We start from the raw sequence: 14,930 nt of genomic DNA on the forward strand, positions 1-14,930 counted from the left end.
GGACCCCGATCGATCGAGCCGGTTGGGGCGGGATGAAAAGGACCCCGTGGAGGGCTGGATGAACAGGACGACCCCGTGGAGGGCTGGATGAACAGTAGCCGGTGAAGGGGTGGATGAACAGTAGCCCGTGGAGGGGTGGTTGAATAGGAGCCCGTGGAGAGGGGTGGTTGGACAGTAGCCGGTGGAGTAGCGCACGGTGGAGGCTGGATGAACAGGAGCCCATGGATGAACAGTCGCAGGTGGAGGCCGGAGGAGGTCGACGGTGGATGAACAGCAGCCTGTGGAGGCTGGGGGAGGTCGACGGTGGAGATGAACAGTATCCCGTGGAGTCCCGTTTTGCGGTAGGCCACACCCCTCCCGATGAACTGGACCCCTGTTTCGACCGTAGCGCTCCAACACAAGTCCATTTCCTCCATTTTGCGGTACGCCACACCCCTCCCGATCAACAGGACCCCATTTCGACTGCAGGAAGTCCCACACAAGTCTGTTTCCTCCATTTTGCGGTATGCCAGACCCCTCCCGATGAACAGGATCCCATTTCGAACGTGGCCGGTCGAACACAAGGCCGTTTCCTCCACTGTGGGGTACGCTAGGCCTTGTTTCCATCGCCTTTTCCGTCCAAGCCCTCCCGATGAACACGACAACGCATTCCGTCCTGACCCAGCCGGTTGGCTCCCCATGAACATGATGATGACGCTGTTTCTCCGTTCTGACCCAGCCATGTCACGAGCCCTGGTAGTACGTATGCGTGAGTAGGCGTTCGAGACCCCTCCCGTATGTACGTACGTGGCCGTATTTTCTTTCTTGCACACTGGCCGCTGTACGTACGTGTACATGCTACATGTGCGCCTCTACTATGACACGTGCGCGCCTCTACATCGACCGGTATGTACGTACACGTTCATGATTAGAATGACAACACTAGGTACACTTCGACTAGGTGGGTCCCGACTGTCAGGTACTTCCTTGCGTGCGAAGATGTAGATGGTGGCTCCTAGCAGTGAGGGGGGCGAATCGTTTTTCTTTTTTTTTGCCTAAACGCACTTCCTTGCGTGCGAAGATGTAGCTGGTGGGTCCCCGCAGTCAGGGGGGAAACATTTTTTTGCGAAATATGGTGGCCCGTCCGGTGGGTCCCTGCTGTCAGGTGGAGGAATAATTATTTTGCGCGTAATAAGGAGGCACTTCCGGTGGGTCCGAGCTGACAGCGGGGGGGAACGTTTTTTCGAAATATGGTGGCCCGTCCGATGAGTCCTAGCAGTCAGGGGGGAAACATTTTTGTGCGAAATACGGTGGCCCGTCCGGTGGGTCCCTGCTGTCAGGTGGAGGAATAATTATTTTGCACGTAATAAGGAGGCACTTCCTTGCGGCTGCCATGGACCCAGCTGTCAGCCTCTCCAAGTACAGTACTCTTCCAATGGAAGTCGGTCGTTGACCATATTGACCGCGCCGCGCTGATAGCACCACGGCGATGGACGAGGGCGAGACCTAGGAAGGGGACAATGCGGAGCCGGGGAAGATGCGGCAGTGGATGCCCACGCAGAGAGGAGTACGAGGGTTCACTGGTTTGGCTGCGGTGTGAGGCTGCCGTCGTCGTAGAATAACCGGGGGTGTGGGTGAGTGGAGGGATGGCCTGGCCAGCAGTGGGAGTAGTAGGGGGCGGTGAGGCCTCCGTGGCAGCACATCTGGCCACGGGAGGCGGGAGAAGGCGGCACAACCAGCGCTGCTTTGGGCGACTGGAGCAAGAAGAGCAGAGGTTGAAGAAGCATGACAGCCGTTGGATGGACATCGTACGGTCACTGCAGCTAGAATCGTTTATATTGACTAAGTTGACAAAGCCTTTGGTACGCGTCAACTCAGTAGGCCCACAGGTCAGCTTCCGAAACGGTGCGCCCCAGATGTCAGGGGGAGGAATCATTTTTTGGGCGTGTGAAGCTAGAATATCCGAGATTGAAGAAGAAGCAGGGCATCGATTGGATGGATATCCGACGACCACTGCTGCTAGAACCGTGTGTTGACTATAAGTTTACAAAGCCTTGCATACGCATCAACTCTTTTTTTTTGAGGGGACGCGTCAACTTAGTAAGGCCACATGTGTGTGGCAGAGAACTTATAGCCCATTTGAGATTTGTAAGAATGTGCACCCCTTTTTGAATTCTAATGGAATTTACTACAACCCATTTACAGTTTGATGGGATATGAAATATTTTTATCCCGAAATTTCTATTTAGATTAAATACAATTTCAATATAAATTTGTATTACGTAAAAATCCAACGAAACATTGCGCTTGCAACAATTAATGAAATTAAAATTTTTTCAATATCCAAAAAATAACATTTTATAAAGTAATTACAGGTTTGGTGCATTTTTTATAATTACTACCCAGTTTTTATAATTACATCCTATTTATTATTTCTTAAAGCCCGTTTTCTTGTTAAGCCTAATGCATCCCTCCTAGGAAAGATTTGCAGCCCAGCGGGCAGAGAATAACAACTTGACCTTGTCTGGGTATTCCTAAAAAAAGTATAGATGGGCTAGCCATTTTCAGTTTGAAAGAAATATATGGGCTGAATATCTGGCCTGGGCTAGACGGGCGACAACCCGCCCAATTAATACCTACAGCGTTGTTTTTGTTGTTGTTCAGAGGAGAAAAAATAATATCTGGGCTAAGCATCGCTCAATAAAATCTCTGCAGTGATCACACCTCAAAAACACAAATATTGCTCGAGCTGCTTGGTCCCAGCTGTCGGCCGCTTCTTGTGCAATTCTCTCATTTATTGACTACATAGGTTGACAATGGTGTGGGACCGTGATGTCAGGAAACTAGGAGGAAGCAAAAAAACTTATAGTTTTATATAATAAGGAGGCACTTGCGTACGTGAGGCTATGGACCTGGTGGGTCCCCACTATCATCCTCTCCAAGCAAAGTCATGTCCTCGCCCACGCGCATTCTGCCCGAAACGGTCAGCGCCGCCCGCCCCGCTTCCCGGTGCAGGCAATTGCTCCCCCTTCAAACAACACAAGTGCCGTCCGTCCGTCCGTCTGCCGCCCACATTAATGATACGTGGTTGCCGAGGCGGCTACTCCAGTGCCACACGTCCGTCCCTCTGCCGCCCACCATTACTATATAAACTGCTGCGCCGACCATAGCCGCAGTCATCCGCATCTGCTCCCTTTCTCCTGTCGACACCACTACTTCCCACCATGGCTTCCTCGCGTTCCAGCGCTCTTTGGGACAGGCGGACGATGGACCACAAGGAGATGGCAGCCATTGCTGCCGACTGGCTGGCTGGCAGGCAGCCGGAGGACGACGACGTCCCAATGGAGAAGATGGTAGTCGATGATCCGGCGCCAACCCCATCCTCCACGCCATCCTCGCCGGCGCATTGCACCATGACCGTCGATGAGGCCCGTGCCCAATATATGGACACGGTGAGGCAGAAGCATGAGGAGCAGTTCCGGGAGGCGCAGGACGCCGCCGCCTACAACCACCATCTCCTCCAGGAGCACCTGCAGGCGGAGGAGCAGATTGTCACGGAGTGGGCGGAGCAGGAGGCGCTGCTCGACTTGTACCGCTCCGCCTACGAGGGCGGCCTCGAGCGCTGGCGGTACCGCATGTGGGTGGCGGAGGCTTTGACCGCCTACAAAGATGGCGATGAAGTGGGCAAGGCGCTGTTTGGCGAGATCGAGGACGAGGCAGAGGACAATGTCGGCTCTGACGTGTCCCCGCTCCGCTGGCATCGACGAGGCCCTGCTCCGCCGAGGCCCCGGGGTGCCAATACAAGGCAGAGGACACCACCGGCTCCGCCGAGGCCCCGCTCCACCAACAACGAGGTAGAGGACATCGCCGGCTCAGCCGAGGCCCCACCCTACCTGCAACGAGGGGGAGGATTTCCCCCGCTCCGCCGAGGCGCCGCCCGCCGGCAACAAGACAGAAGACATCGCCGGCTCCGCCGAGGCCCCGCCCCGCTGCCAACGAGGTCGCGCCACACAGAAAACAAGGAAGAGTAGAACATGGTAGGTCGCCGCCACTCGGGTCCAAGTAAGGCCACCGCTGCTACCCTCTGGTTGAAGCCAAGCTAGGTGGGTTGACCATTGATGGCCGGTTAGCTTCTTGGCAGCGACGTGGAGTCGGAGAGCTATGTTGGAGAAGGACGTTGCTTCTACTTAACTGCTGGTGTAGCTGGCTAGCTGACCCGTGGGCCCAACATGCATCCGGGAAACATGCCAGTTATGCAACTGCACCTGCAGTTAAGTCACCGAAGCTTCTGTTCGGCTCAGCCGGACACAAGTGGGTAGCTTTGGTTAATTAATTATACCTCTAGTGCACCCCTTTTTAGTTGAAGAATGTATGAAATGTAATGAAATCCGGCATGTTTATATGAAATCCGACCATGTGTGAATGAATTTATTTCGATTAATTTGAATTCTTGTATCACTGGCATTGGATGAACATGCAAAACAATACGTACTAGCATTATTCCCAGGGTGATCACCTCGTTTGCAGCAGTTTCACATGTACTCCCTCCGGTCCTTTCTAGTCTACATACAAGTTTTGTCTGCAGTCAAAGTATCTCTACTTTGACCAATCTTATAGAAAAAAGTATGCACTTTCACAATGTGCAAAGTAAAAAGGAACAGAAGGAGTACAAATAGTTTGAGCAGCTTTTTAGCATTCCTGTACATTGCAATCAAACACACAGGCCTGTCAATTCATAGAGAACATTAAAAACAATCGATGATTATGCATCTCAGCGATTCACATGTCAGAGCCAATATTTACTTCACAACTAAAGAATAAAGAAAAAATTGATCGACGCTGCTGACAGCAAAGGGCATCCCATTCGAAAATATCAAACACATGTCTTCTTGCTAAAATCAATGAGCAAAATTTGACAAGGTTGTCCCATTCCAAAATATCAAATGCCTATGATTGTGGAATGGGCAGGGTTTGCCATCAGTTCAGACATTGACATGGCACCTCGTGCTAAATAAACCAGTTTTTCTTTTTGTGCAGTTCCACCAAAATCAACCAAATTCGCGCATAGCTTGTATGATTTTGCCTTGAACTTATTGGCACCTCCTTTCTTGTGGTGGAAATGAATGATTCAATGTATTCATGAACATTTTGTGCAGTTCCATTGAAATCAAGCTGAGCACCCATGTTTGCACAAATACAAAAAAAGCAATTAGTATAAAGAAAAATGTACTATGAATTGACAGTTTAAACAGGCAGCTACATGGTCCATGTAGAGCACACTTTTAGAAAAATGAAACTCACCAGAAAGAATCCTAGAACAACAATGTACCTGCCCATCACAACAAGAAAATGGAGATTTGTCAGTCCTTCTGAGCTGAAGTTAGTTTGGACTTGTGGGGAGTAATGTAACCATCCTTCAACTGCTCCTTCTGATGAGAAGATAGACATGGCTTCTTCATCCTGGCATAATCGGAACTAGTCACTTCATGTACTCCATATTCTTCTTCAGAGGAGGATGATCCTGTTGTGCAAAGACAAGAGGACAACTAAATTCTTGCATCCCTGTTTGCTCGAAAATAAGGAAAGGAAATATTTAAAACAACACAGATGAAGCAGTTCTCAAGGACAATACCACTTTTTCATGACTGTATCTAAATAGTAGCACAACACCAATAGGGATGACAAAGCTCAATCGTATGGATGAAATCAGTGGGCGAGTACCAACCTTTGTCAGGAGGCTTATTGTGTAGAGCATACAGATCAAACACTTCTCCGGAACAATCTGTTGCTATCTACTGTGGTGGCCATGCTTACTATATACTCCTCGATTAGTTTAATTTTTCCAACATCTTCTTGTGCAGTTCCACTAAAATATATGATATCTTCAAAGAAGATCCCTGTTTACACAAGTAGAGATAATTATGTATTACATAATTAAGAGTGGTATCAAATTAGTGGCAAAACAATTGCTCATTCCAGCCATAGCAATAAATCAAGATGCAAAACTATATCATTACTTGTGTCATCACAGTCCCAGTGCTTCATTATAGCACCGGGAGTTGATTTTTGTTTTTCTTCCGCTTGTTCTTCCCCTTCATTACTTGGTTCAATAATAGACAAGCTTCGCCTTCAATGTAAGATTTGGCATGTCAATTAGGGAGCACAAGTATAGCACTAAACAACGACATTAATTTTCTGATGAAAGTGGCAAAATACAGGCCAACAGTTGTGAAATATCCTTATCTTACCTCAATGGGATATTACAGTGCACATGCAGATTGGAAGTCTTGTCTCCATTTGTGCAGTTCACTAAAATAAAGCAACATTACCGTACAAGTAGCACAACATATGAAAGCACACTTCAGAATCATGTGAAAGAAGGCTAGTACTGACCTCTCATGATGCGGAATTCAAACAACTCACAAGAAGAAGATCTGAACCAAATTTACCAACACGGATAGGAAGTAAGGTCTCCTCTTGTGCAGTTCCACTAAAATCAAGCAATCAAGCAACGTTGTTGGTGTAACATTTTGGTTGAACTGCACAAAACACTCTTAAAACAAAAGTGTTTTGTGCAATACAACAAAAGGTCACAATGGCAACGAGGTGAAGTAGATAACCCTATTTACACAGAGGTGCAAAGGAAACAAATAGTGGTCAATAACGGTCGATGACACTGAAGCCAACAAAAAGAAGCATCTACCTTATCTAAATGGGAAAGAAAGCAAGACAGTAGCATTTCTCAAATGGTGGCATTGATTAATATTAACATAGAGATTATATTAATAATAAAATTCGTTAAACATGTAATTTGCTTTTAACTGTGGCATTGCATCAATTTTCCAGCGGCATTATTAGAGGGTGTTTGTTTACAGGGACATTCTGGTGTAGGGACTAAAAAAACTCCGTGTCAGTCCCATCTAAACCAAACATGAGGGACTTTTAGGGACTAAAAGTGGGCATTTGGGACTAAAGAAAGAAGACCCTGAGGGAGAGTCTTTTTGGGATTTTTTCCAATAGTTGCCCCTGCCACACATTGCACCTTGTCTCTATTAGTTCATTACTAGGGGTAACATGGTCTTTTAGCATGTCATTTAATAACCTCTAGTCCATGTTTAGTCCCTGGAACCAAGCAGGTAGGGACTAGGGAGTTTTTAACCAAACACGGCCTTATATTAACAACAACTAAAGAGTTGCACGGGACAGTGGAAGCACCAGCACCATGTGCATCTACCGATGTACTGGGGTGCTACACAGTCTGTTGCAACAAACAACAAACAACCAAGGAGCATATTTGTGTTGGTCCCAGTTTTGTTATCTTTAGACACCTTTCACTATGTGAGCGCAACAAATCTAGTCCTGCTCAAACTCTACAACCTTGTCCCCCAAAACAAAAGATCAGTTTGTTACAGATGTGCATACTGTGTTTGTCATTGTTTTCCCTTCTCGACCAACGTAGGTGCTGGATAGCCAGTCTGTACTAGTACTTCCCCCCTTCCTTTCCTCTTTGAACCACGTCCTAGATTTATGCTATACAACTTTCCCCACTACTTTCCCCCATTCCTTTCGTCTTTGAACCATGTCTTAGATTCATGTGATACAACTTTCCCCACAACTTTCCCCCTTTCTTTCCTCTTTGGACCACGTCCTAGATTCATGCTATACAACTTTTCCCACTACTTTCCCCCCATTCCTTTCCTCTTTGAACCACGTCCTAGATTCATGGTATACAACTTTCCCCACTACTTTCCTGTTTGATCCAACACCTAGATTCGAGTGCAGAAGTGGAAAAAGCCCACATGCAGCTTGAGCAATGCATGTGGAATAAGTAAATTATACCTTAAGGTTCTTGGGGTGTGGTTCGGTGGGCGAACGGAGGCCGTTCGGACCACACTATGTACGGCGGCGAAGAAGAAGGGGTCGGAGGCCCTCCCGCGCCGCCGCTGGGTGAAAGTGAACAGCTGCACCGGTAGTGGATTCCCTCCCTCACCGATGGCAACAACATTAAGCCTCCTTCCCTTCCTGGTGGACGGATCCTGCCGGCTCTTTGATCAGCAGTGAGGGGGGAGAGAGAGGCCAACGGAGTCTTGTTTAGATCTGGAGAGGGTAAGAGAGTGTGAAGAGAGCAACTACAAGCACTGAGAGAGAGGCCAACGAACTCTTGTTTAGATCTGGGAAGGGTGAGAGAGTGTGAAGAGAGCAACTACAAGAGCTGAGAGAGAGGCCAACGAAGTCTTGTTTAGATCTGGAGAGGGTGAGAGAGTGTGAAGAGAGCAACTACAAGCGCTAAGGCTCCAACTTGTATATATATACTAGAGAGAGAGAGTGAACAGTGCAAACCCTAGAAAACAAGCGCCAAGGCTGCAGCTTATACGTGATGAGGTGATTATACGGTCACTACGAGATTGTATAGCTCCGTATCCATCCATTTTGACCAGTCAAAGAATCCTCCTGGAACGAATTATGCTCAAGTGTAGTTATTGAACCCGGCTAACCAGCTACACAACCCTCCTGTTATGTTCAACGAGAGGAAAATAACCTTTTAACATTCCTGCATTCGTGTGACAAGCATGCCGTGTTTTTTTTTTGTGTGTGGGAGTCATTGGGATTTAAATCATAATCATGGCATGTGGCTTCGGTGGTAAGACTATCCACAGTGGTGCAGAAATAATGCAGCCTTAGTCACCTTACCTCTCTCCATGTAGTATGTTGGGTCCCACCAGTCAGAGGGTGAAACAAACAAATTAATAAGAAAAATTAAAAGCGCCAGTGGTGTATCTTACCTCACACATCTCGCTACTGCTCGGGAACACTGTCCAATTGATCCCTCTGTTCGCTCACGTACTATTTTAAGTGAATCCTTATTATAACATGCACACAATTTTGGGCACTTGTATTCGACCAAAGTCAATGTGCCACCGTATCTTGTACCTCCGTCTAGGTGTAATAAGTCACGTTAGAAGGTGCAGCGGGACCAAGGTGCAAGCAGATTGGAGGAGAAGGAGAAACTTGACCGGTCATTCCTCCAATCAAAGCCCTGAGTTCTGTCTCTAAACGCAATAATTAATCCAAAAAACTAAGAGATGCCGTTTTAGCTACCATGCAGGGCCACATATTAACTCGCATGTAAGCCGCCTTTGATTTCTTGACTGATCAACGCATAGTTGTGCTCCATGCATTGGGTTTCCGAGGGAGATAAAAAGGCAGAGTAAGGAGCGTTTGGTTACATTGCTTAGGTTGGTCATAGTGGTGAGTACTACTCCCTCCGTCAGGTGTGTAAGTCATCTTACGAAAACCAAATAATCCCAGAACACTTAGGCGTGGTGCATTAACTTCTATCTCGTTTCTTGTTTCTTCACATATCAACCAATAAGAGACGAGGAGTGTGCATGCTTTTAATGACTTGAGACTACTACAAAACACGACATGAAGTGGTTGTTTCATTGCATGCAATGCTATTAATTAGCAAATAAACATTAATGTCTCTCATTTTTTCCTCCTCCTTGGTCACGGTGCACAACCTAAGATGACTTACTCACCTAGATGGAGGGAGTAGTAACATGCATATGTTAGTACTAGTCTACTATGTTACTACTACGTGAAGTTTGCCATCGGAAGTGAGCCGATCTGGCTCTCCTGAGCTAGCAAGGTTTTTCTAGCCCACCCAAGCTAGCTAGCCCACAAAAGCTAACATATTTTAACAGTTCCAAACGCCTAACCTTGCCCGGCTATGCTATAAGCTGTTCTTGCTAAGGATCCAAACGCTCCCTAAGTAACAACGCTCGCTAGCAACGAGGCCTGGAGGGGATTGAGATGTGAAGTTAATGGACGACGCCTAATTTTTTTGGGAATATCTGATTTTCGTCAGATGGCTTAACACCTATACGAAGGGAGTACTACTCCTCAGTCTAGTTTTGATGGAATATTCGTCACCTCTTCTCTTCTTGTACGTACTCCATTTGTATCTCACTTCCTGTGGCTTCGCACTCGCACAATTTTCCTATTCTATGAACCTGTGTGTGCGTGTGCGTCTTGTGTTTGTGTTTAGCAGCATGTGTGTGTTAGAGAGAGCGATAGATCGAACTACTCCTAAAGAGAGATGGTGTGTAGTGTACGATTTTATCCGTGAGAGTTGATGCATCCTCTCGTTTCCGGGCGTCTGGTAGGGATAGGCGGACAGCTGCCACGCCCACTCCTGACCAGCCTGGCCCACCCAAAGCCCCTCCATCGCCCGCATGCGCTTCCTGCCCGAAACGGTCAGCGCCGCTCCAAAGAATTGGTGCCACATTCATGCTCGGGAAGATTGGACGCGACCTCTCACTGGTGCCTGCGTTGAAGGGAGAAGCGGATTCAAGAGTGATGGTTGCTTCGTCCGTCCAACTTACTGCTGGGTCTATGTGATTTGACCGCTCATTGGTCATTATTACTGATGTGGTAGGACTGCTGGATGTCCCACGCTTTCGGCGAAAGGAGGTACTACGATTACAATTTTCTCCATTCTTACAGCGGAGGAGTGCAAGAGCAGTGAAAACACACAGGCTCAATGATTACATGGCCCACCTCACACTATCACCATATTTTCTGGACACCGTGTGACACCTAACTCTTTACATTGTACTCCCTCCGTTCCTAAATATAAGTCTTTGTAAAGATTCCATTAGGTGGAGTACATACGGAACAAAATGAATGAATCTACACTTAAAATGCATCTATATACATCCGTATGTGGTTCTTGGTGAAATCTCTATAAAGACTTATATTTAGGAACAGAGGAAGTACTAGTATAGTACGTACTGTAATTTATCGGCGAGATAAATTTGTACAATGCTATGAAGCTTCCAGCTTCTATTACATGTATGTTGTGTCCAAGGTTGCCTGTTGCAACATTTCATCAAATACAATGGAGACTAACATGCATGCTATTGCATCTCAATGATTGACAGATCATAGCAAATATGTACTCCCTCCGTTCCAAAATAAGTGTCTCAACTTTATGCAAACTTTAGTACAAAGTTGTACTACTACTAAAGTTGACACTTATTTTGGAACGGAGGCAGCTAAAGAAAAAAGCGATCCATGTAGTCCCTAGCCCTTAAACCATAAACCCTACCCAGGCTTCAATTTGCTGGCAACGTTCGAGCTTCCTGAAAATGAAGTTTGCAACCTTTTGACCATTGGATCATTTTGTGCAGTTTCACCAAAATCAAGATGAGCATCCCTGTGGCAAAGAAATTCAAGAAGTGTGATTAGAATAAGATTACTAGGACTAGTTGATGAGACATAAACTCATCACAAATACAATACATAGAAGCCAGTAGAGGTATGTGCGGGGCAAAGAAGTAGAGAAATATCCACATGGAGTGATGTGGGCAGCTGGAGCAGTGGTGCAAGCCGGCTCTAAAGGGAGTTGTACCTGAGGGATGTCCGGGCGTAGCTCAACCTTGAGGAGGGCGGCGGGAGGCAGCAACTGCCCACATCGCGGTAGTGAGCAAGGGATGAAGGCAACCTCACCAGCTTTGTGAGAGAGAAAGGCGGGGACCCTTGATCGGGACGTGCCGACAGTGGGTTTTCACTGTCGGCGATGGCGACCACATCTACACTAAGCATCTACCCCTTCCCCCGGCGGACATGATCCACCGGGATGTTAGAGACATGGCCACAGTCGTTTTGTGCGAGAGTGTGTGAAGAGAGCAACCCCAGCAAGCAACCGTGTAGGCTGGCCTGTCCTGACTATGTATATAGTGGAGCGGTTTCCTTTTCTCTCCATATGAACCTATCATATTGCGTACGTGCCACTAAAGAAAAAAAAACTTTATTTATAAATGACACGGCACCTACTACTCATTCTCCTATAACCTTGCGCTTGGCAGCTCCAAAACATTAACCTTGCGATTGGCTCTTCGCCTCTTCGGGAAGTCGAGCAATAATGGTACTACAATATATATCTAGCTATATGAGACCGAACGAGGGGGTGTTTGTTTCCAGGGACTTTTTGGTGTAGGGAGTAGAAAAAGTCCCTCTTAGAGACTTTGTAACCTAACAAGAGGGACTACTAGGGACTAAAACTTGCTTTTTGGGACTTAATGAAGAAGACTCTCAAGGAGAGTCTTTTTTGGGACTTTTCCAACAATGCCCCTCCCTGCACCCATTGCCCCGTCGCCCCATGGTGTTGTTTGGTTGTTATTTTTCTGTATACTAGGGGTAACATGGTCATTCAATAACCTCTAGGGAGGGACTAGGGACTTTTTAGTCCCCGAAAACAAATAGGGAGGGACTTTTTAGTTGGGACTAGAAAAATTTCTAGGGCTTATGAACCGAGCAGGGCCTCAATATGGACTACATACGGAGCAAAATGAGTGAATCTACACTCTAACATACATCTATATACATCAGTGTTTGGAGTATGTACTAGTAGTTCATATTTAAATCTACTAAAGGACATATATATTCCAAACAATATGATAATCTCTCTAACCAAGGTAGTAGGGACAAGGAGTAAATGGAGGGAGTAGTAAAATTTTCTCCTCGTCCTATGAGCCACCGCACACGTAGGCGAGGAAGCAGGCATAAGGCATATAGTAGTAGTACTACTAGTAAGCAAGCTTCATCTCATCCTGCGAGCCACTGCGCCCGTGGGCGTGGAAGACGGCGTACTAAGCAAGCTTCTCCTCGTTCTGCGAGTTGATGGGACACATCAAAAGTACTCCAGTGTATAGAGCCTTGCCTCTAAGGTAGGCCCCACATGGTTTGCCTCCTTTTTTTAACATAATGAGTCAAGTTGCAATTTGTTTGTTCACCCGTGGTAGATGATCCTCAGTACACGTGCCAAATTACCATGTGGGCTGACTTTTCATATAGAAATGAGCTCCACCGTGTACCCGTGCGGGTGTGGTTGGGAAAGAGATGGGAGTACGTGCGCCGTGCATGCACCCCACCTACGTGGGTGTGTGTGAGAGATACAAACCGCGTTCGTGAGTGTTTTTTGTTTTGGGGAGGGCGGTTGATTTCGTGAATGTATTTGTGGGAATATGTGTCGACGACATCTCAAACAAATTTTTGCATGTAATGTGTGTGAAATGGAGGCCTATCCATATCATATATAGAGGGTCGGGCGATCCACGAGAAGATATGGAGGGGTCATAGATATCGATAGAATCAAAGAGAGGATCAAGTGGGTGGGTGCGAGATCGATGAAGAGAGCCATCGAAATTGTGTGTGTGCAGTGGCGGAGCTTAGTGCAAGGCTGAGGGGGCCGTGGCTATATCTGGCCATGGGCCGGGCCGGGCCGGGCTTGGCCCGGGCCTAAAAAAGCCCACGGCAGAAAACTAAGGCCCAGGCCCCCCAAGCCCTATCACTGGGCCTACTTTTCAAGCCCAAGCCCGGTCCATCTGGTAAAAAGCCCTAAAAAGCCCTTAGGGCTTAGGGCCGTGGGCCGGGCCTCTTCCTTAAAATGTCAATATGCCGAGCCCAAGCCCATCCAGGCCCTACTGGTGGGCTCAAGACTCAGGCCCAAGTCTGGCCCATGGGCAAGCCCATCGGGCCTAGGCTCTGGATTTTAGGGCCGGGCCTGGGTGGGCCGATAGGGCCGGGCCTGAAATGGCCAGGACTAGCCGTGGCCTCCCCAGCATTAGGCAAAACAGTGAAGAAAAATTACTGTGCAGGGATTAGATAAGGAAAAGATCAATCTTTACCCTCTTAATTTTTCATGTTTTGGCTTTTGGCCCCTCCTGAGATTCCTCCCTAGCTTGTGTGTGGTAGGGAGACATGACTAGAGCACTCGATGTATCGGTGTGTGTGGGGGGGGGGAGGGTAGGCAGAGGCCAAACTATAGAGGTAGAATGACTCATATATGTGTTGAGAAGGAGAGACCCATCTATGTCTTGAGGGAGATCGGTCGACATCCATACATAAGTGAAGGACGGGAAATATGATGGGACACACACACACACACACACACAGAGAGAGAGAGAGAGAGAGAGAGAGACGAGAGAGAGGGAGGGAGAGGGGTAGAGTGCTGGATGGGTGATGGAGTTGCTTCTCGAAGATGGTGGGATAGGCCTAATAGACAAACTAAGGGTGGAACTGCAATATTATCAATAAGAGTGGGGATGGGTTTCTGTGTGTGCCTGTGTGTGATAGATCTATCGGGACGCATCCATGGATGATGAAGGGGTACCATGTGTTTGGTAAGCAAACCTAACTAGATCGGTAGATCAATTGTTGTTTATCGGAGAAGGGGGAGACATAACTAATGAGGTAGGTAGATCAACGCGTGGGAAAACCGAGTTATAAGGACCTAGCTAGCTATATGTATAGCTGGAGATCGATCGGTGTACGTCCATTTGTTAGAGGCAAATAAGGCCCAGCGAGACGGATAGAGAGAGAGAATGGAGCTAGCAAGTGGTGCGAGAGGCCCAGCTACTAGCTAGATAGGTGGAAGAGGAGTGTGCAGTTGTGAGATCGATGAAAAGAGGGACGAGAGTTTACACGTGTGTGGGACAGTATGAGAGACACGAGGCAAGGGAACATAAAGTAGGAGATTGAAGGTGTGTGTGTATGTTGTAGGCAGACATCGCTGGAGAGGTTTATCAATCGGTGTGTGTCAGAAAGGAGTTGTGGAGACTCTAGGAGAATGACGTAAAGAAGACAAAAATGAATGCGTGCGATGGATAGAATGCTGAAGGGGGGGAGGGTGAGGAGGGTGTGTGCATGCATGAGAGAAAGTTAGTGGCAGCTACAAAGGTTAGAGGATTGTGTGGGTGTAAGAGACTAACAAAGATCATAATTTGAGATGAAAGTGGATTCATAAATTTGAATAGGAGATCATAGTGTTTTAAACATATGCATGCATGAATATAGCGGTGATACGCGTTCTGTGGTTTTGCACATGTTATACCATAATGAGATAATGCATGGCGTTTGCAACTCACAGCTAAATGTCGAACAATCTA

Source organism: Triticum aestivum, chromosome 2B (genome assembly GCF_018294505.1).
Source record: "Triticum aestivum cultivar Chinese Spring chromosome 2B, IWGSC CS RefSeq v2.1, whole genome shotgun sequence".
Lineage (NCBI taxonomy): Eukaryota > Viridiplantae > Streptophyta > Magnoliopsida > Poales > Poaceae > Triticum > Triticum aestivum.